This window comes from Tamandua tetradactyla, chromosome 2 (genome assembly GCF_023851605.1).
Source record: "Tamandua tetradactyla isolate mTamTet1 chromosome 2, mTamTet1.pri, whole genome shotgun sequence".
Classification (NCBI taxonomy): Eukaryota; Metazoa; Chordata; class Mammalia; order Pilosa; family Myrmecophagidae; genus Tamandua; species Tamandua tetradactyla.
The window spans coordinates 57,907,200-57,928,758 of NC_135328.1; the positions used below are offsets into that span (position 1 = coordinate 57,907,200).

The 21,559-nt window shown below is 35.3% G+C and overlaps 1 protein-coding gene and 1 pseudogene across 7 annotated transcripts in view; both read right to left on the bottom strand.

The window, feature by feature from the left end:
* The window catches only part of ZCCHC7 (zinc finger CCHC-type containing 7), a 307,034-nt gene that overhangs the window by 68,299 nt on the left and 217,176 nt on the right, over positions 1-21,559 (bottom strand). The gene's annotated exons all lie outside the window — the stretch shown is intronic.
* Positions 16,330-21,532, bottom strand: LOC143673976 (trafficking protein particle complex subunit 13 pseudogene; annotated as a pseudogene).

Below are 21,559 nucleotides of genomic sequence, written 5' to 3' on the forward strand. Positions count from 1 at the left end.
TGCGTATTGTGGTGTGCCTATGCCCTCAACTTTATTTGATACATCCCAGCTAAATTAGTTTTCTCTTTGAATTCATAATGTAATATTTTATTAAAGTAATAGATACATGTGGTTTTTAAAAACCCATACAGTACTAAAAAATAAATGTGTACATTTCCCACTCAAGCTCCCACTCCCTAGAGGTAAACACGTTCAACTCTTTAGCTACTTCTTTTGGTGGTTATCTGCATATTTCTAATGTTCATTCTGCTATTTATGGATACACTCACTTCAGACATTAATTTCTAAATTCCCAACAAAGTAAAAGAGGATTTAATTCTCTTATAACACCCTATCCTCACTTTTCCCATCAACCTCTACTCCCAGGATAAATTAATATTCCGTTTATATTATGATTATGGAGTAGTATACTGTTTCCATTCTTATACAACTTTGAAACTTAACAACAATCTAGCTGTTTCATTTCCTTGGCCTGACAAGTGGACTTACCATTTCAGCTACCATCAACTTCCTTGTTCACTTCCCTAAAAGAACAAGTTTTAGTCATCTTATTTCTAGCACTAAGACAGAGCTGTGTATTATACATCTGCTGCATTATATTAGGAAAAATAGTTATCATCATTTACCATTTAGGTCAACCAGAGGTTTTTTAAAAATGCAGTTTTGCTGAGATATATTCACATACCATATAATCACCCAAAGCATACAATCAATGGCTCACAGTATGATCATATAGTAGTGCATTCTTCACCACAATCAATTTTAGAACATTTTCTCTGTCATTAGAGAGATTGGTCTGTAGTTTTCATACCAAAGCCAAACAAAGAAACTACAAGAAAAGAAAACTACAGACCAATCTCTCTAATGAATACAGATGCAAAAAATCCTCAACAAAATTCTTGCAAATCAAACCCAGCAGCACATTATGAATTATACACCATGACCAAGTAGGATTCATCCCAGGTATGCAAGGATGGTTCAACATAAGAAAATTAATGTAATACACCATATCAACAAATCAAAGCAAAAAAACCACACGATCATCTTGACTGATGCAGAAAAGCCATTTGACAAAATTCTACATCCTTTCTTGTTGAAAAGACTTCAAAGGATAGGAATAGAAGGGAACTTCCTCAAAACGATAAAGGGAATACACGAAAAACCCACAGCTAACATCATCCTCAATGGGAAAAACTGAAAACCTTCCCTTGAAGATCAGGAACAAGACAAGGATGTCCAGTATCACCACTGTTATTCAACATTGTTTTGGAAGTTCTAGCCAGGGCAATTAGAGAAGAAAAAGAAATATAAGGCATAAAAAACTGGAAAGGAAGAAGTAAAACTCTCACTGTTTGCAGATGATATGATACTATATGTCGAAAACCCCGAAAAATCGACAGCAAAACTACTAGAGCTAATAAATGAGTACAGCAAAGTGGCAGGTTTCAAGATCAACAACCAAAAATCTGTAGTGTTTCTATACACTAGTAATGAACAATCTGAGGGGGAAATCAAGAAAAAATTCCATTTACAATTGCAACCAAAGAATAAAATATTTAGGAATAAATTTAACTAAAGATACAAAAGACCTATACAAAGAAAACTACAAGAAACTGTTAAAAGAAATCACAGAAGACATAAATAAATGGAAGGGCATACCATGTTCATGGATTGGAAGACTAAATATAGTTAAGATGTCAATTCTACATAAATTTATTTACAGATTCAATGCAATATGAATTAAAATCCCAAAAACTTACTTTTCAGAAATAGAAAAACTAATAATAAAATTTATCTGGAAGGGTAGGGTGCCTCGAACAGCTAAAAGTATCCTGAGAAAGAAAAATGAAGTCGGCGGTCTCACGCTACCTGACTTTAAGGCATATTATGAAGCTACAGTGGTCAAAACAGCATGGTACTGGCATAAAGATAGATATACTGACCAATGGAACAGAACAGAGTGTTTAGATATAGACCCTCTCATCTATGGACAATTGATCTTTGATAAGGCAATCAAACCAACTCACCTAGGACAGAACAGTCTCTTCAATAAATGGTGCCTAGAGAACTGGGTATCCATATGCAAAAAAATGAAAGAGGCTCCATATCTCACACCCTACATAAAAATCAACTCAAAATGGATCAAAGACCTAAACATTAGATCTAAGAGCATAAAACTGTTAGATGAAAATGTAGGGAAATATATTATAAATCTTATATAATAGGAGGCAGTTTTCTAGACCTTACACTCAAAGCACGAGCATTGAAGAAAGAAAGAAAGAAATGGGAACGCCTCAAAATTAAACACTTTAGTGCATCAAAGAACTTAATCAAAAAGTAAAAAGACATCCTACACAATGGGAGACAATATTTGGAAGTAATATATCAGATAAAAGTCTAGTATCCAGAACATATAAAGAGACTGTTCAACTCAACAACAAAAAGACAGACAACCCAATTACAAAATGGGCAAAAGACTTGAACACACACTTCTTAGAAGAGGAAATCAAATGGCCAAAGGGCACATGAGAAGATGCTCAAGTTCCCTGGCCATTAGAGAAATGCAAATCAGAACCACAATGAGCTATCATCTCACACCCACAAGAATGGCCATTATCAATAAAACAGAAAATGACAAAGGCTGGAGAGGATGTGGAGAAAGAGGCACACTTGTCCACTGTTGGTGGGAATGTCAAATGGTACAACCACTGTGGAAGGCAGTTTGGCGGTTCCTCAGGAAGCTAAATATAGAATTGCCATATGACCTGGCAATACGTATCATTGCTAGGTATCGACTCAGAGGACATGAGGGCAAGGACACAAACGGACATTTGCACACCAGTGCTTACAGCAGCATTATTTACAACTGCGAAGAGATGGAAACAGCCAAAATGTCCATCAACAGACAAGTGGCTAAACAAGCTGTGGTATATACATATGATGGAATATTATGCAACTGTAAGACAGAATAAAGTTATGAAGTATATAACAACACGGATGGACCTTAAGGACATTATGCTGAGTGAGATTAGCCAGAAACAAAAGGACAAATACTGGATGGTCTCACTGATATGAACAGACATTAGTGAATAAACTTAGAGAATTTCACTGGTAACAGAGACCATCAGGAGGTAGAAATAGGGTAAGATATTGGGTAATTGGAGCTGAAGAGATACAGATTGCATAACAGGACTGATTGTAAACACACAGAAATGGATAGCACAATACAACCTAACTATAATACAATTATGTTAGAACACTGAATGAAGCTGAATGTGAGAACAATATAGGGAGGAGGGCTGGGGGCAAAATGAAATCAGAAAGAAAGATAGATGATAAAGACTGAGATGATATAATCTAGGAATGCCTAGAGCATATAACGATAGTGACTAAATGTACAGATTTAAACATGTTTTTGCATGAGGAAGAACAAAGGAATGTCAATACTGCAGGGTGTTGAAAATAGATGGTAATTTATATTTTAAAATTTTAACTTATGTGTGAGACTAAAGCAAAAAATGTTTATTTGGTACAAAATTTGTATTTTGATTTGTGCAGTTCCTAATATAACTTATGTGGAAAGCTTAATTGAACACCATAATACTTGGAACCTTAAGTAGGGCATGAGATTTTGTAGGTTTGTCCAGAGTGATGCCCCAATAAATCCCAGAGTAGTTTAAACAGTGAGTAAAAAAGTATTTACAAAATCCCCTTGGGGGAATGGTGAGAAAGGGAGAAAATTCAGCTTCCCCAAGTAGAAAATTCTTGATATTCTCACAAGCAGTGGGGACAACCAAAGCAATAGGCTGAGTCCCCAATCTTGGGGTTTGTTCATATGAAACTTAACTCCACAAAGGATAGGCTAAGCCTACTTAAAATTAGGCCTAAGAATCACCCCCCAAGAGAACCTCTTTTGTTGCTCAGATGTGGACTCTCTCTCACAGCCAACACAACTAGCAAACTCACTGCCCTTCCCGTCTACATGGGACATGACTCGCAGGGGTGTGGACCTTCCTGGCAATGTGGGACAAAAATCCTAGAATGAGCTGAGAGTCAACATCAAGGGATTGAGAAAATCTTCTTGACCAAAAGGGGGAAGAGCAAAATGAGACAAAATAAAGTGTCAATGGCTGAGAGATTCCAAACAGAGTCGAGAGGTTATCCTGGTGGTTATTCTTATGCATTAAATAGACATCACCTTTTCAGTTAAGGTATAACAGAGAGGCTGGAGGGAACGGCTTGAAAATGTAGAGCTGTGTTCCAGTAGCCATGTTTCTTGTAGATGATTGTATAATGATATAGCTTTCACAATGTGACTTCATGATTGTGAAAACCTTGTGTCTGATGCTCCTTTTGTCTACCTTATCAACAGACGAGTAAAACATATGGAATAAAAATAAATAATAGGGGGAACAAATGTTAAATTTAGATTGAAATGCTAGTGATTGAGAAAGGGAGGGGTAAGGGGTATTGTATGTATGAATTTTTTTCTGCTTTTTATTTCTTTTTCTGAATTGATGCAAATGTTCTAAGAAATGGTCATGATGATGAATATGCAACTATGTGGTGATATTGTGAATTACTGATTATATATGTAGAACAGAATGATCATGTTAAGAATGTGCTTGTTTGTTGTTATATTTTTTAAAAAAATTTAAAAATTAATTTAAAAAATTAAAAAAAAAAAGATGTTAGCTCTGATTAGGGAGACTACCTCTACTGCTACCTAGCAGTAGGAATTCTGGATATATTCTGAAGGTAAAGCCAACAAGATTTCTTGAACTGGATATGTAAGAGAAGAACAATGTAAAAAATGACTCCTGAGTGTTCTTTAGAGTTGGGAGGAATGGCTTGTTTTGGTTGGGGGTTGGCAAACTATGGTAAATAGCAATGTCTAGCTGAAGTTTGTATAAGAGTAGTCTCCCAACTCTATCTGAACTCTCTCAGCCACTGATACTTTATTTGCTAAAATTCTTTTCCTCCTTTTGGTCAGAAAGACTTTGTCAGTGCCAAGGCTAGGCTCATCCCAGGGAGTCATATTCCACATTGGCAAGGGAGACTTTTACTCCTGGATGTCAAAAGATCGTTAACTTTTAATGTATAATACCTTTACACAAAGATAATATACATAGTACTTAAAGAATGTTCCTTTTCAAATCCTCACTAACAGATTCTTCCAGAGGAACAAAATAAAAAATTTTTTTTTAAAGAATGCAAGGAATAATAGTAGCTAATATTTGACAGGTCACAAGGGACAAGATTTGTGATACCACCCCCCTCCTCCCCTTGCTTCAATGGTTGAAACTCATGACCCTTTCTCCCAACTTGTGACTCCCCTTGCCAAACTTTCCTTGAGGCAAAATATAAGGAGCAAACAGGTCAGAACAGACACAGTGAAGAAGGAAGCAGAAAGGCACCCTCCCCTCTTGGCATCACTTACCCTTTAAAACACAGCTTCCACAACAAAGAGCTGGAGCCATTTTTCCTTTCCTTTTGCTAACAGGTTTCACTGGCTCCTACCTGCTTGCTCTTTCCCTGCTTTCTCCTTGCTTTTTTCCTCTTCAATAAGCCTGTTAAACTTTAACTCGTTGTCCTGCATGGATTCCTTAAGGACTCCATGCCTAACATAATGGTGCCAAAACCTGGGAATGGAGACTAGACTAAGGTTTAAGTTTCCAGCCCCTCGGGGCTATGCGAACCTCCCAGTCACTCCATTCCCCAAACCAGCAAGGTTGTTCGGGTTTCCATGTGTTTAATGGCTTGAGCCTACAGGCTCAGACCATTTCAATGTGATGCCAACTCACAACCACAGCATTCAAATGTCTACAACTAATTTGGCCGTAGCTCGAGTTCCTCTCACCCCTCTTTTCACTTCACATCACTATGCAGGAAAAATTTCTTCAGCCTCCTGAAGAAAGTTTTCTCTTATCCTTTCCACCTCCTCCCCTTGCAATAACCCCCCTCTATATCTTGACTTGCTGTGTGGTTATGAGTGTTGGACTGAAACCAGTTATGTCCTCACTTTCACCACTTTGGCTTAAGCATCCCTCTTTTCACTTTGCTGCACCCTCCACCCATCACCGGCCCTCTTCTATAAAGGTAAGGCTGAGGAATTGGGTTTTACCGAGATGCTTTGATGGGACACCTCTGTGGGGTCCACGGCAGTTTGGGCTTAGGTGTACACAATATGGAGGTTCTATCTGGGCCCTGGGGCCCCACACTCTATCTCCTGAATCTAAATGCTTAGTTGTGACCTCCCTTATGAGCATATCTAGTTCTCTTTAGGTATCACTCCTCCACTCCTAGTCCCAGTGGATTTGGGGGATGCCTGGAAACCATTTGGTGACTCACTTACTCTCTCTGATGTAGAGATGTGGGGATTTCCACCTCTGCTCCTCAGAGACCCGGCATACACCCCTGAACTGTGAGCCCAAAGAGTATTTCCACTGAGTATTCTCACTCTTTCTTATTTCTTCATCCTCTCCATCCTTATAATGGGGTCATCGCAATCTAGTCTCCCTAACAACACCCCCTGGGCTGCTATTATGCCACCTTAGGTTCAAAGACCTAAATTTGCATGGCAACATCAAACCTGAAAAACTCTTGCTTTACTCTATGGTGGCCTGGCCCCAGTACCCTCTTGACAACCAAAATTGTTGGCCAGAACGATATTTTTTATCTTAAAATTCTTATTGACCTTAATAACTTCCTGCAGCATTCTGCACAGTGGGATGAGGTACCCTATGTCCAAGCCTTCTGGATGCTCCATGCTAAACCCTCACTTTGTTTTTCTCTAACTACCTACCAAATCCTCCTCAATGAAAAACTGAAACCTTCCGCTCTAAAACCTTCTACTTCTTTCCCTTCTCTTCCTCTCACCGACTCCTTTGACCTAGCCAACCATCCTTTTCCTTATAACACTCCTCTCAACTTTCTGCCCCTCTCCCACTTCCTTCCCCTCCACCCACCTTCCACTCCTCTCCAATCCTCCTCCACCCCCACACCCTTTTTCTCTCCCCATACTTGGTCACAGGTCTGGTCCCCTTTCCCACTTCCTCAAATGCTTTGCCCCTTCCTCCCTCTCCCCCATCTAGTTCTAAAACTCCTACTTCCTCATACTCAACTGCCTCCTCCTCTTCCCCCTCCTCAGCTGGTATTTTTGCCCTTAGGGAAGTAGCAGGACATGAAGGCATTGCTAGGGTTCACATTCCTTTTTCTCTCTCTGATCCTTCACAAATTGAACAACATTTAGGTTCTTTTTGTACAGACCCAACTGCTCCAAAAAGGACGCCTCCTCTTACACAGCCACTTTATTACACAGTCTACCCCAGACATTCGTTATAAAAAATGCCACAAACTGGAGCAAGGACCACAAACACCACAAGATGAACTCTTCCAGGTTGCTTTCCGTGTTTTCAACAATAGACAGGACAAAAGGGAAACAAAAAAATCAAGAGCGAAAAGACGCTCACTATTTATTATTGGCCAATGTCCTGTGAGGATTCACCCATGTCCGTCAAGGTGGAATAAAACCGGGAACTAAGGCAACCCCAGGTCCCTGTTTGTGCTGTGGCTAGGAGGGACATTAGGCAAAAGCTTGCCCTAATCCCAAACCACCACTGGGGACAAAACTCTTGACTCTTACCCTCCTCTCCTTGCTGCAATTTTCCCCCTTCCTCCTAGCTGTAACTCATGAGTCCCCCCTTGCCAAACATTCCTTGAGACAAAAAATAAGGAGCAAACAGGTCAGAACAGATGAAGAAGGAAGCAAAAAGGCACCCTCTTCGCTGGCTCCCTTCTGCCTGCTCTTTCCCCACTTTCTTTCACTTCAATGAACCTGTTAAACTTAACTGCATGGATTCCTTAACGAACTGCATGCCTAACAATGTTTCTAAAGAGCGTATTCTGTGTCAAGTGCTATGTCAAGCATTATACATATTTTTCTAATTTAATCCTCACAACAATCCTTTAAAGTTAGGTATTAAGTATTATTTCCATTTTACAGATGAAAAAATGAGATTTTATATGAATTAAATAGTCTATTTAAAATCACAAAGCTTATAAGTGGCAGACTGGGGGTTCAAACCTAGGTTGATCTCCAAACCATGCTCTTAACTGAAATGTGACATATTATACCTCCCTAAATTATTTTATCAAATACCACATGGCCCATGGCATTTATTAATGTGAAAACAACTTGAACTTCAAACTTCAATTTTACTGTAGAACTGATTTCGGATATGGATTTGAATAATGGCATTATCTAAAGAGCAATATGGATCTTCTCTTTAAAGAAAATCTTGACTGAGGTTCCATAAAAATAATGTCCAGACTTTCTAGTTGTGGTTAACAAATGGCTTTATTAAAATAATAACACTAGGCTGTCAGGGGCAGAAATCAAGTCCATTTTACTCTCTGATGCATTTCCATTACCTTGCATGGTATCTGGCATATAGTAGGTGCTGAATAAATATTATTTAATGACTAAATTTGGAAGAACCAAGTGACTTCCTAAAAAGAATATCAACCATTTTAATTGCTCTTTAACAACTAATGAGTATTTGACTAATTTATAGTGTGCTCAACTATCAGGATAAATACAATTTCTATTTCTATTATATTCTTTTAAAGGCCATAAAGAGTATGTGAATTGTTCCATTCTTCAAAAGCCTGCTCCTAACTTACAATGCTACGACTTATTTACAGTAGGACCAACGCAGAAAAATAAGAGAGAGAAGACAAGAAACAAAATAAAAGACAAGAAAAAAAAGCCAGGAATTGGTGGCAAAAAAGAGAGAAAGAAAGAAATTATTTTCAAAACACCATCTCAGAATATACAAGAGGTAATTTATTATGCAAGGAAACACTTAGGATACCTAGGTTCTCCCAAAACTCACTGAGTTATTTTGGAGTAAACATTTTCCCTCTTCAGATTTCAATTTTTCATGTGTGAACATGAATCTAATCCCTACATGATTTCGAATTCTTATTTTTACCCCCTTAGGAACCAAGTGAAATGGTACCTGTGTCTTTAAAGTACCCAGATAGAAATAAGTCACACTATACTTATATTATTTTCTGTATTAATTCTAGTATCTTTCAAAATCTCTTTAAATTCCCATCGATACTAGAGGGAAGGATATAAGAAAAAGTTGGTAACAAAAGTTTCAAATAACAAAGGAAGTACTTTAAAAAAATTTTTTAAATCTTAAATTTGTAAACAGAAATATGAATTAGCAACATATGTGAAGTATTTGTCAGAAACTTAAAACAGTTCATGTCCCCTGGGAATACACATTAACCTCCCCCACAGAAACAGACTACGACTATTTATAATCCCTATGCAGTATGCTCTATTGAGGCCTACGAGGCAGGGTAAAAGCTGGATTTTTCAACAAGGCTCACAAGTCCTGAGGTTAAATACACATGAATTAAGGATGTTTAATCCAACTCAAGATACCATCTTTTCATATTTAAAATAGCTTCCCTTAAATAGAAAAAATACAAAATACATGAGTTGCCCCTGACAGTAAAGCTCCAGCAGAGGTAATATAAAGCTCTCCCTGCCACCTTTTTTTTTTAACTATTTAAACTTATACTGTGTTTACTCTCATTTCTAATATGTGTAAGATGTCCTGCTAAAACCAGAATAATGTTTTGGAGCAAAAAAGTTGTAAGAACAAATACAGTATTTCATACTGTCATACACTTTTTAATTTAACAAATATCACTGCTTTAAGCATTATCAGGACTACTAACATAAAATGAAAAAAAGGTATAGTTTTTTTTGGTGTGTATATAAACACACATAAATATGTATATACATAGAGAAATAAAACAGTTAAACAGTTTCTACCTGTTTTTGTGTACTCCCTTTCAGATATTGTTCCCTTAGAGTCTTGGCCTCTGTTGCTGTCTAACTTGAATTCACAAAACTCAATGGCTCATGGTTTTCAAAGCTTAGGGCAACTTTTGCAGAACAAAGTCGCTTTCTCTCTCTCTCTCTCTCTTTTTAGTGGGTACAAGTATGGGGACCACAGGAACAGTTAAATTCATGGCATGACTGGTCTACCACACAGTCGGGGGAATTCTTTAAATAGAGCCTGTCACTCTCTTGGCCCATCAATGGGATTTCCTTCTCAAACTGCTGATTCGTTCAGGTACACAACAGAGGAAATTTCAGTTAACCTTTGTTTCACCCCAGGGAAAAATCTGTCTGAAAGTATAAAATGAATAGATTAAAAAAAAAATAAGCAGCTCAGCCACAGGGCCATTCTAGTGTTCACTGCAGCTTAAGTTAAACAGTAAAAGGGGAGAGTGGAATGCTTCATTCCCAATGGAAAATTCAAGCACAATATAGAACTTGGGAGTCTAGTAGGTCAGAGTTTATTTTGATGACTAAACTAAACCCACTACCCTTTCTTTTTCACAAATTTGAAATCTCCTCTTTTGATAATTTTATGAGCCAGAATTGCTTCTCTTTTAGATCACCATTACTACTGTAATTTAGCTGAGGTGCCTATGATAAGATTATATCCTCATTCTTAAGAAAAGGGTAAGTCAGGAATATTTTCAAATAAAAGTGTATCATTCAATTAAAGTGGTAGTGGAGAAATAAGAAGGAGGGGGTCGAATAAATCAGAGCCCTGTTAAATTCTCCCCTATTATTCTTTTTAAAATAAAAATTCAAGCGAGGAGGGACAAAATAAGAAGCCATGTTTTCATTTTAAATTTCTCTATTTTCAAACAACAGAAGGTATATGATGTTTGGAGAGATTATAGTTATCTCTAGACATATAAAATCTTGGGGTAGGGAGTAAAAACAAGAAAAACTTAATTTAAAACTTGCTTTCCCTTATAATTAAGGAGATTTAGAATATACACATTTTTTCTTTTTTAGAATGCTGACAATAAATTTTGAGGATATGTTAATCACACATTGACTACCTAGTCTTCATTTCTCCTGAATGATTTCTGAACCACATAGAACAGAAAAATATTGTCCTGTCAATACTTTTTATATATATTATCATTTATAATTCCTACATACTGCCTGCAGTAGCTAGGATGATTCTTCAAATCAACAGCAAGATACATTTTGCCTCTGGAATCAAGGCCATTTTTATAAGAGAGCAAATGCATCAAAGGCCTTCTTGCTTTAATTTTCTTGCCAACTTCTGATGCAGAAATTGGTAGGTATATTCTTAATTTACTGACAAGGCTTAAAATTCTTGAGAGTGGCAATATTACACTGTATTCTGAAGAGACTGGAAATAAGATGCTCAATGCACAGTTTGCTCAAAAGGCTTAAGACAGAAGAAAGGCTTGAAAATTGGAATGAACTTGGAACTCTAATATTAAAAACTTAAAAACTATACATTGGGAGTGCAGAGGCAATTAGTGGTAGAATTCTCACCTGTATGTGGGAGACCCATGCACCCCCTCCCCACCAAAAGTAAATAAATAAAAAGTAAAAGAACTATACATTGGAATAGGGACAAAGTGCATATCTCTACTAAAAAGCAAGACTTTAAGTGCAGAATATCAAAGACCATTTAGCAGTATTAACACATTTTAATAACCAAAGGAGGTCATAATTCAGATCATTTGCACAGATTTTTCTGGGCATCCTTAGCCTTGGAAATGGAATTTGCCAGGGAAGTAGACTGGCTATAGGTTCCTGAGGAGAAGCCATTATTAAGTGTGTACAGACTTAAATATGCCCTTATATTAGCAATTTCTAGCCCACAAAAGCATATAACATACTATAAAACCCCATAGCAAGCAGTGTAAAATAAACGATGCCTTTTTCCAAAATGAGACTGAATACAATTACATGTGGTAAAAGATATATTTATAGGGACCTGGGGAATATTTTCTCAGTTTATTTTTTGAAAATCTGCTTTCTGAATTAGCTTGACATAATAGAGACAGCTACTTTTTAAACTAACTGATTCTAGTTATTGCCCTTCACAGAAACTCAACATAAAAGTCTGCTCTGTTCTTTGTACTTATGACAGGATTTCTAATGAGAAATCCTCTGGAGTGAACCCAACACAACATTCAAAACAAAGATAATATAATACAAAAGAATTATTGTAAGAAACACCAAGGTAAAAAGCACATAACTTAAAATTGGCAGGAACCCAAAGGAGATAGCTATAGTGACAGAAGACTCCAAAAATCATCCATAGATAAACTGAATGAATAACATCTATTTGAATGAAGTAATAAAAGCTATGTAAGGGTTACAAAAAAAAGAGAAAAGAAAAAAGAAGAAAGAGCATCATGTTTTGCTAATGAAATATAGTTACAGAGAAAATAAAAATTTCAATGAAGGCTAAAAATTGATACAGAAGGAAAAGGTAGAAACATTTAGGATCATCAAATCAAAATAAATAGGAGACAGAAATTCAAGAGAAATCTCAAAATAGATTTCTGAAACAGGGGTGAGGTGGGAATGGAGGTGGATGGATGTAGGCAGCAGTAGTGGTGAGGTGGGCAAAGATAATAGTATAGAGAAAGCGCTCAGGAAAAGAAGGAGAACTTGAAGTCCTTCTTAGAAATATTCCACACAGATCATAAATACTTATGCCAAGTGCTTAGACGAAAAAATTGAATACTACAAGATGATCCCCAAACAGGAATGAGGTAACTTAAAGAGGTTACAAATAAAAGAGGCTATAACCCATACTTTTTACTAAATATGTGGTGTTCTATTGAAGTTATTTCTCCTTTCATAATAGAAAATAACATAAAAACATTGAAAACCAAGAGATGCTAGATAACCAAGTACAGCAATTGTTAATTGAGTGGTAACAAGAAAGCTAAATTTAAAAAATAATTTGAATTCAGTAAAAATCGTCTTTCAACTCATTTTTAAAAATACCATACATATTAATTCATGGACAAACTATCATTAAAAAAAAAATAGTTACATTAACAAAGTGCCATCACATCTACAGTGGGTACTTTAAAAAAAAGTCCTTCCTTTTTCTTGTCCTAGAAAACTAACCATCAACTAAAAAAAAAGGAGCTGAGGGGACTGTTTCAACAGTTTTAAAATGTTCCCAAATTTTACATTTTTAGTTAACCTCAAAAATTCAAGGAAGGACCAGGAAATATTTTAAAAATGAGAGGGTATCAGGCACAAATATTAATTTTTAGGATTCCTTCGAGCAAATCTATGAGTACTATAATACTTAAAGTTTTTCAAAAAGGAACAAAAATATACATCAAAAGGAGGTGTTAAGGAACAAAAATTTAAATTATATAAAATATTTTAATAATGGTGGTGATTTTGTGGTATGATAAGTGCTCCTACACTGTTAGTAGGAAGATAAACTGGGTCACCATTTCTGGAAAGCAACTTGGCAAAATTTATCAAGAGTGATATAAATCTTCATATACTTTTACCAAATAGGTCAATCCTTAAGAATCTATATTAAGGAAAGAATTAACTATATTATTTGAATATGTTTATCATAGTTATAGATAGGATACTATATGATAAACTGGGGAAAAAACCTAACTGCTCAATAATTTAAAAACTGGTTAAATGAATCATGGTATATTCACATAACATATTATTTATTATGTAGTCATTAAAATTATATTTTCAAAGGCTTTGTAATGATACAGGAAAATATTCTCATCATATAAAATAAAAAAACCAACACAACAGAATGTGGATTTTTGTGGTCCCGATTGTTTAAAATACATAGATGCAATGAGTATGACAGCTGAATCATTATATTGATATTTCTGTTGCTCTCTTGGAGCAGTTAGAAGAAAAATCGAAAAATCGTGGAACTGTAATCCATACCAAATTTTAAAATCTGTTCTATAACTACTTGCTAAAATGTACTTGGAAATTTATTGTGTTTTTTTGTATATATGTTTTATTTCACAATTAAATAATTTTTTTAAATGTTAAAAAAATATACATACAGATGCAGTGCACAAAACAAGGATCCGAAGAAAGAATTTCTTCACGTTTTTTCTAAGCAACAAGATTTTCTTGCTATTTTTATAAATTTTCTACAATAAGCATCTATTTTTATACTTGGATTTTTACAAATATTCAATTGGAACTAGAAAATAAAAACTAACAACGTGGGAATGAAGTATGTAAACAATTACAGGTATTCAGTGCTTAATTTAAGCACAAGAATGAAAATTTATGGTAGTCTCAATTTCCTCTACAAAAGGTATAAATTAAATGAAGCCAAAGGCCTAATAGCTCTAAAATTCTATCATTCCATAATTACATTACACAGAAAATAATACACAAGATGAATTTATTCTAATTTGATACTCAATATATGTGAATGACAACTTATAAAATAGATATGTGGAATTTATCACGCATAATATTGACTCTGTATGAGAACAGGGGCAAGTACTCCAGACTTGAGAAGCCTCAATTTTTTGTAGTTTACAGTAATGGGTATCTTACTTACTTTGATAAGTAAGGCTTATCAAAGATAACTAGCCATGTTATGCAGTCATATAACCACAGTTTATTAAGTTCTTACAATGTGCAGTATTTTGGACTGAAAACTGTGGAGAATAGAAAGAACACAAGATGCTATCCTGGTCCTTTAGAAGTTAACAAAATAGAGAAACATAATATTTGCAAATCATTAAATCATTATAATGCCCATCAAATTTCATATTTGACCTTGAGCAAGTCACCCAACCTCACCAATCCTCATTTTCTAAGTCTTTTAAAGAAATGTCTGAGATTCTATAATCTTTAAGAGCTTTTCCCAAACCCATATTATAAACAACTAATTATTCATACTGCAGCCATTACTATTTCCCTATTTTAAACTCTCTAGTAACTACTAAAGAACAATGTGGCCTAAGGGCTCATCTGGTCCTTCGATACCTCTTCAGTTTCATCTCCACCACTCAACTCCTCTATCGCCATCTTCCAGCTACAGCGATTTTCTTTTTGTTCTTATTATACTCCTTTCTACCTCAGAGCCTTCTCAAATGTTATATCTTCCTTTTGGTATATTCTCTTACAGTGTCTTCCTAATTAACTCTAACCCATTTCAAAATTCATTGTAATAATACTTCTTCAGGGATGCTATCACTGATCCCCCATATTAGGTTGGGTTGCCATGTCATATGCTCAAATATCACCCTATAGTCCTCCTTTGTAGGACCCAATACACTTAGAATCTTTTAGCTAATTGTAAACTTATCTCCCCCCCTCCAAAAAAGCTTTTATGAAATGTTACATATATAGAAATAAACAAACAAATGTAGTTTAATGAATTATAATCAAGTGAACATCTACATATATACCCATATACCACATAAATACACACATATATAAACATATATATGTAAAGTCAACTCTAATGACCACCACTCAAGACAAGAAATAAAACAGTTCCAGGAAAAAGCATTTGTTGAACCCCTTCCCTTTCCAATGAAAACCTGTTTTCTCCCCAGTAAAGGTAATTTATAGTGACTTTTTTTTTTTTTTTCACATGGGCAGGCACCGGGAACTGAGACTCTGGTATGGCAGGTGAGAATTCTGCCTGCTGAGCCACTGTGGGCTGTCCACTTATAGTGAGTTTTAAGAGTAATCTTTATAAGTATGAATCCTTAATTATTATATTTTAGTTTTGCTTGCTTTTGAACTTTATATTAATGGAATAATAATTTCTTCTTTTGCCTCCCTTTGTTTAGCATAATGTCGGTAAGCAACTCATTGCTTGGCAAGAACTTTGCTCTTATTGTTATGTGTACCTATGATCTGTAAATTTTCATTACTGTATACTACTCCATTGCCCAACTATAATTTACTTATCTGTTTTACTGTAGAAAAACATAAGATTTTTCTAGTTTGGAGCCACCAGCTATAGCACTTCTATAAATATTCCTGTACATGGTTTCTGTTGTCATGACTGTTACAGTGACTTATTTGTTATTGTTACACTAACATTGTTCCATACTAATTAATGAAACTTTGTAAACCTAGGCATTATAAACTATTCAACTTCATTCTTTTCCAATACTGCTTTGAAAATTCCAGGTCATATTGATTTATTTTAGAATAAGCTCTTTAATTTCATTTTTTAAAAAGTCTGCTGGGATTATGATTAAGATTGGGTTAAATCTATACATTAGTTTGGGAGAATTAACATTTTAATAACCTTGTCTTTAAATTCATAAACACAGTATACTTCCCACTCATTTAGATCTTTCTTAAATCATTTTAGCAATCTTTGTAGTGAAGAAATCTTCTGTCTTTTATTAAAATTAATTCTAAATATTTATATAATTGTAACTTCAATTGCTTTTTAGATCTCATTTTCAATCACTCGTTGACAATATAAACACAATTTATTTTATATTGATTTTGTATCCTGTAACTTTGCTAAATTTACTCATTAGTTCTCATTTTCTGTATACTAGAAAAGATAAACAGTCATGACATCAGTAGACAAAGCTTTAAACCTTTCAAAAGTTTATTTCTTTGTTAATTTTTCCTACCTTGTTTCATTGCTAGAACCTCCAGGGCAATGTGGCATAGATGTGGTAAGAGTAGAAATCCTCACCTTTTCCCAGAACTTTGGAAGAAAGCATCAGATATTTTACCCTTAATTATGACATTAGCTGTAACTTTTTCAGAAATTTCATTCATTGGAGGAAGTTCTCTTTTATTTCTAATATGCTTAGAGGTTTTACCTTGCATGGATGTTGAATTTTGTCATGTGTTTTTCTCCTTTATTATGTTAAGATGATGATTTACTCTGAATGATTTTCAAATGTAACCCAACCTTGCATTTCTGGGTTAAAACCCATTTGGTCATGATGCATTTTTCTTTTTATATATCATCAGATTCAGTATGTTACTATTTTGTTCAGGATTTTTACACGTATGTTCAAGAGGGATAACGGTCTACAACATTCTTTTCCCGTAAACTGTTTGTGTAGATTTATATTGGGTTTATGCTGCCCTGTCTCCCTTCTTTCTGAGAAAATTTATGTTAAGAGTGATATTTTTTTCCTTAAGTGTCTGCTAGAATTCATCAGTGAATCCATCTAGATCTAGAGTTTTCTTGTGGAAGGTTCTGAATAACAAATCAATTTCATATATACACTATTCTGATTTTCTATTTCATCTTGTCTCAGTTTCGGTAAGCTGCATTTTTCAAGGGATTTGCCTATTTCATTTGAGTTGTCAAATATGTCATAATAAGTTATTTGGAACTGTCTTTTTACACTTTCAAGGTCTGTAGGCTCTGTAGTGATATCTCCTTTCCCACTCCTGATACTTGTAAAATTGTGTTCTTGCTTTTTTCTCATGATCAAATTTACAAGGGGTTTATCAATTCTGCTTTTCATTAATCTTTTCAAGAACCAACCTTGACCTTTAAATTCTATTTTTTTGCCAGTTTTCTGTTTTCTTTTTTATTTGTATATTTTTTTATTAGAGAAGTTGTGGATTTACAGAACAATAATGCATAAAATACAGGATTCCCATACACCACTCCACCACCAACACTTCCGCTGGTGTGGAAAATTTGTTACAGTTGATAATAATATTTTTTTTGTAATTCTACTATATTTTTTAAACAGTAGTTACATTTGTTACAATTGATAAAAGATTATTAAAGTAGTACTAAAACTATAGTACATAGTTTATGTAGGGGTATTTCCCCCTATATTCCCAAGCTATTATTATTATGTTTTCATGCATATCTTCCATTTATACACTTCTACCTATAAAATGGATGTCAGGGGTTGTCAGTCACAAGATTTTTACTATCACATGGTCACTGATAAAAGCTATATAATTATACAATCATTATCAAAGATCAAGGATACTGGATTACAGTTCAGAATTTCAGGTATTCCCTTTTGGCTGTTCTGATACACTAGAAACTAAAAAGAAATATCTGGATGAGTCAGTCATAATCATCTGTTGAGTCATAATTTCTCAGTTACCCCCTCTTCCCTCTCATTTGAGCATTCTTCCCTCTCATTTGAGCATTTTCCCAATCTTTACGGATAACTTGGCAATGACCACTTCAGCTACTTTGTGCTGGAAAGGGGTGTTAATCTCATGGGGTAGAAGAATGAAATTGGCTGATGTTCTTAGAGAGACTGGTACCTTTGGGTTTCAGGGCTTATCTGGCATAGGAACAATCTGGTGGCCTTGAATTTTGGAAAAATAAACTTACTAATTTAAACATTTATGGAGTTATTAGATAGAGCCTAGGATATTTACGGCTTTTAGAATACTGCTGTTTGGGGCTTGGCATACTATGGCAATCTGCAATATATGGTTGAAGCTATTTCACTGATTTCCGCTCTTTATTTTTTCCTTCCTTCTACCTTGGGTTTACTTTGTTCTTTCTATAGCTTCTTTTTTTTCCTTCTTTTTAAAACAAATATTTAATATTTTAAAGCACTCAGTTTTCCAGGAAAGACATTTACATAACACATATTTATTTTTGCCGTTAAACATCATTTTACAAACTGACAAAAATACAGATAGCAGTTCCAAGAAACTAAATGGAAAACATAACTGGAAATTTTCTTCACCTCTCCACTTTAATGGCCGAAGATACCGCACAGACTTGTGCAATGCCGTTATATTCATGTTCTCTTTAAGTTTGTGCCAGTCAGTCTTAAGTAGAAACACTTTGCAGTCCCTGTACTGAAGACAGCAGAGTAAGGGCAAGGCAGAGAGAGGAACCTTGGTGTAGCTTTCCAAGCTATGTTCCTGAAATGCCACACCAGTGGATAGAATTGGTATTGCACATTTCTAAAACAAGATCCATAGTCCTTTCACAGCTGCAGTTTGTTATTTTACAGATAATATGAAATGGTTCTTCTAGGTTTACGGTATCTGGGATTGCCTCCAAAGACAACCTAATATCTCCATAACCTGGAGCCATTCTTTGAAGTTGGCTGATTTGTAATGTTCCCCTTTCACCTAGACTTGTTTTCCACACTATATCCAATTTTCCAATTACAGTTACTCTCTTAATGATGCCTGCCTTTTCTGCAAACTCCTTCTTGGGCTTTAGGCAGTATAAGTACTGGTGTGTATCCATTAACTGCAAATAGGCTCTTGACCCAAACGTAGATACACATTCTCCAGCTTAGCTGACAGAATTTATTTCTGTTGTATTGTACATTATAGGCTCCAATGAAACCGTCTCCATAAAACATGGGTGAGGTTGTAATGTTTTGAATCTGGGCTTCGAGAAATACTTTATCAGTTGCTGCACTATAAAATTTGGTTTTCACATCCAATGGTTTGAGAACCTGAAATTTGAAGTATTTTCTAAAATATATTTTTTCTCCACGCTGAGTTGTGTAACTCACTGCACACACCAAACTTCTCTGAAGACTTGTTACTGGAGAGCTTGGGCTCCTCTGTTAGATAGCAAGGCACAGGGTGATATCTGCTGGTCCTTCTCTCCCAAGTTTGGTTGCTTCAGATCCTGGCTCCTCCATCTGTGGCTTTTTTCTTTCTATAGCTTCTTTTCTTTTTTACATGGGCAGGCACCAGGAAGCAAACCCGGGTCTTCTGGCATGGCAGGCAAGCATTCTTGCCTGTTGAGCCACCGTGGCCCGTCCTCTATAGCTTCTTAAGGTAGAACATTAGTTTACTGATTTTATACCTCTTTCTTTTCTAATGTAAGAATTAGATTAATTCATAACTAATCTTTAATATGTTAATATATGACTTTCTCTTGAACATTGCTTTATTTGCATCCCACAAATTTTTTTTTTTTCGCATGGGCAGGAACCAGGAATTGAACCCAGGTCTCTGGCATTGCGGGCGAGAATTTTGCCTGCTGAGCCACCATGGCCTGCCCTGCATCCACAAATTTTGATGTTTTATTTTCATTATCATTCAGTTTTAAATAGTTGTTAATTTTCTTTATGATTTCTTCTTTGATCCATGAAGCATTACAGGTGTGTTTTTAAATTTCCAACTATTTGGGAATTTTATCTTTTTGTTACTGATTTCTAATTTAATTTTATCGTGTTCAGAGAAAACAATCTATAAGACATCAATCTTTTAAAATTTATTTGAAGCTTATTTTATAGCCTAGCATTTAGTCTATCTTGTTCTATGCACACTAGAAAAGAATGCATATTCTGCAATTAATGGGTATTACATTCCATAAATGTCAACTAGATCAAGGTGGGTGACAGTTTTATTGTGAATTATGTCCTTACTTAACATGTTTTATCTAGTATTTCTTTCAATTACTTCGAAATGGGTATTGCAATCTCTAGTTATTATTGTGGACTTGTGTATATACCATTTTAATTCTGTCAAATTTTGTTTTACTTATTTTGAAGCTGCTCTTTCTGATGAGGACTTTTTTACCTAATCTCTGAATATTTTCCTTCATGTCTAGTACTACTCTTTGTTTCAATGTTGTTCTAGTTCGCTAGCTGCTGGAATGCAATATACCAGAAACGGAATGGCTTTTAAAAAGGGGAATTTAATAAGTTGCTAGTTTACAGTTCTAAGGCCAAGAAAATGTCCCAATTAAAGCAAGTCTGTAGAAATGTCCAATCAAAGGTATCCAGAGAAAGATACCTGGGTTCAAGAAGGCTGATGAAGTTCAGGGTTTCTCTCTCAAGTGAGAAGGCACATGGCGAACACAGTCAGGGTTTCTCTCTCAGCTGGAAGGGTACATGGCGAACATGTGTCATCTGCTAGCTTCTTCTCCTGGCTTCCAGTTTCATGAAACTCCCCGGGAGGTGTTTTCTTTCTTCATCTCCAAAGGTCACTGGCCTGTGGACTCTCTGCTTCGCCGTGCTGCAGCATTCTCGGCTCTCTCCAAATCTCTTTCATTCTCTAAAATATTCCTTCTTTTTTTACAGAACTCCAGAAACTAATCAAGACTCACCCAAATGGGTGGAGACACATTTCCCCCAATCCAGTTTAACAACCATTCTTGATTGGGTTACATCTCCAGGGAGATGATCTAATTACAAATCCAAACATACAGTACTGAATAGGGATTATTCTGTCTTTACAAAATGGGATTTAGATGAAAACATGGCTTTTCTAGGGGACATACATTCTTTCAAACCAGCAAAAATGTCTATTTTATCTGATAAAAACATGGCCACTGGAGCCATCACATGCTATTCTTAGCATAGCATATTTTTTTCCATTCTTTTATTTTCAACCTAGCTATGCCTTTTGGACAGCATACAATTGGGCCTTGCTTTTGTAACTTAGTCTGACTATAACAGTCTATTTAAGTGGTTAGTCCATTTACAATTAATGTAACTATTGATATGGCATTTACTAGTTTTTGTTTATTTATCATTTTCTTCCTCCTTTTGGATTAATTTAATATTTTTAGGATTTCAATGTAATTTCTCTATTGGCACTTTAGGTTTATCGTCTTGAATTACTTTTTTAGTGTTTGCTCTAGAAATTATAATACACCCTTAATTTTCCAAAGTCCACTTAGAGTTAATATTGTACAATTTATGTAAAATGTAAGAACCTTACAACCATATCGTTCTATTTATCTGCCTATCTTAG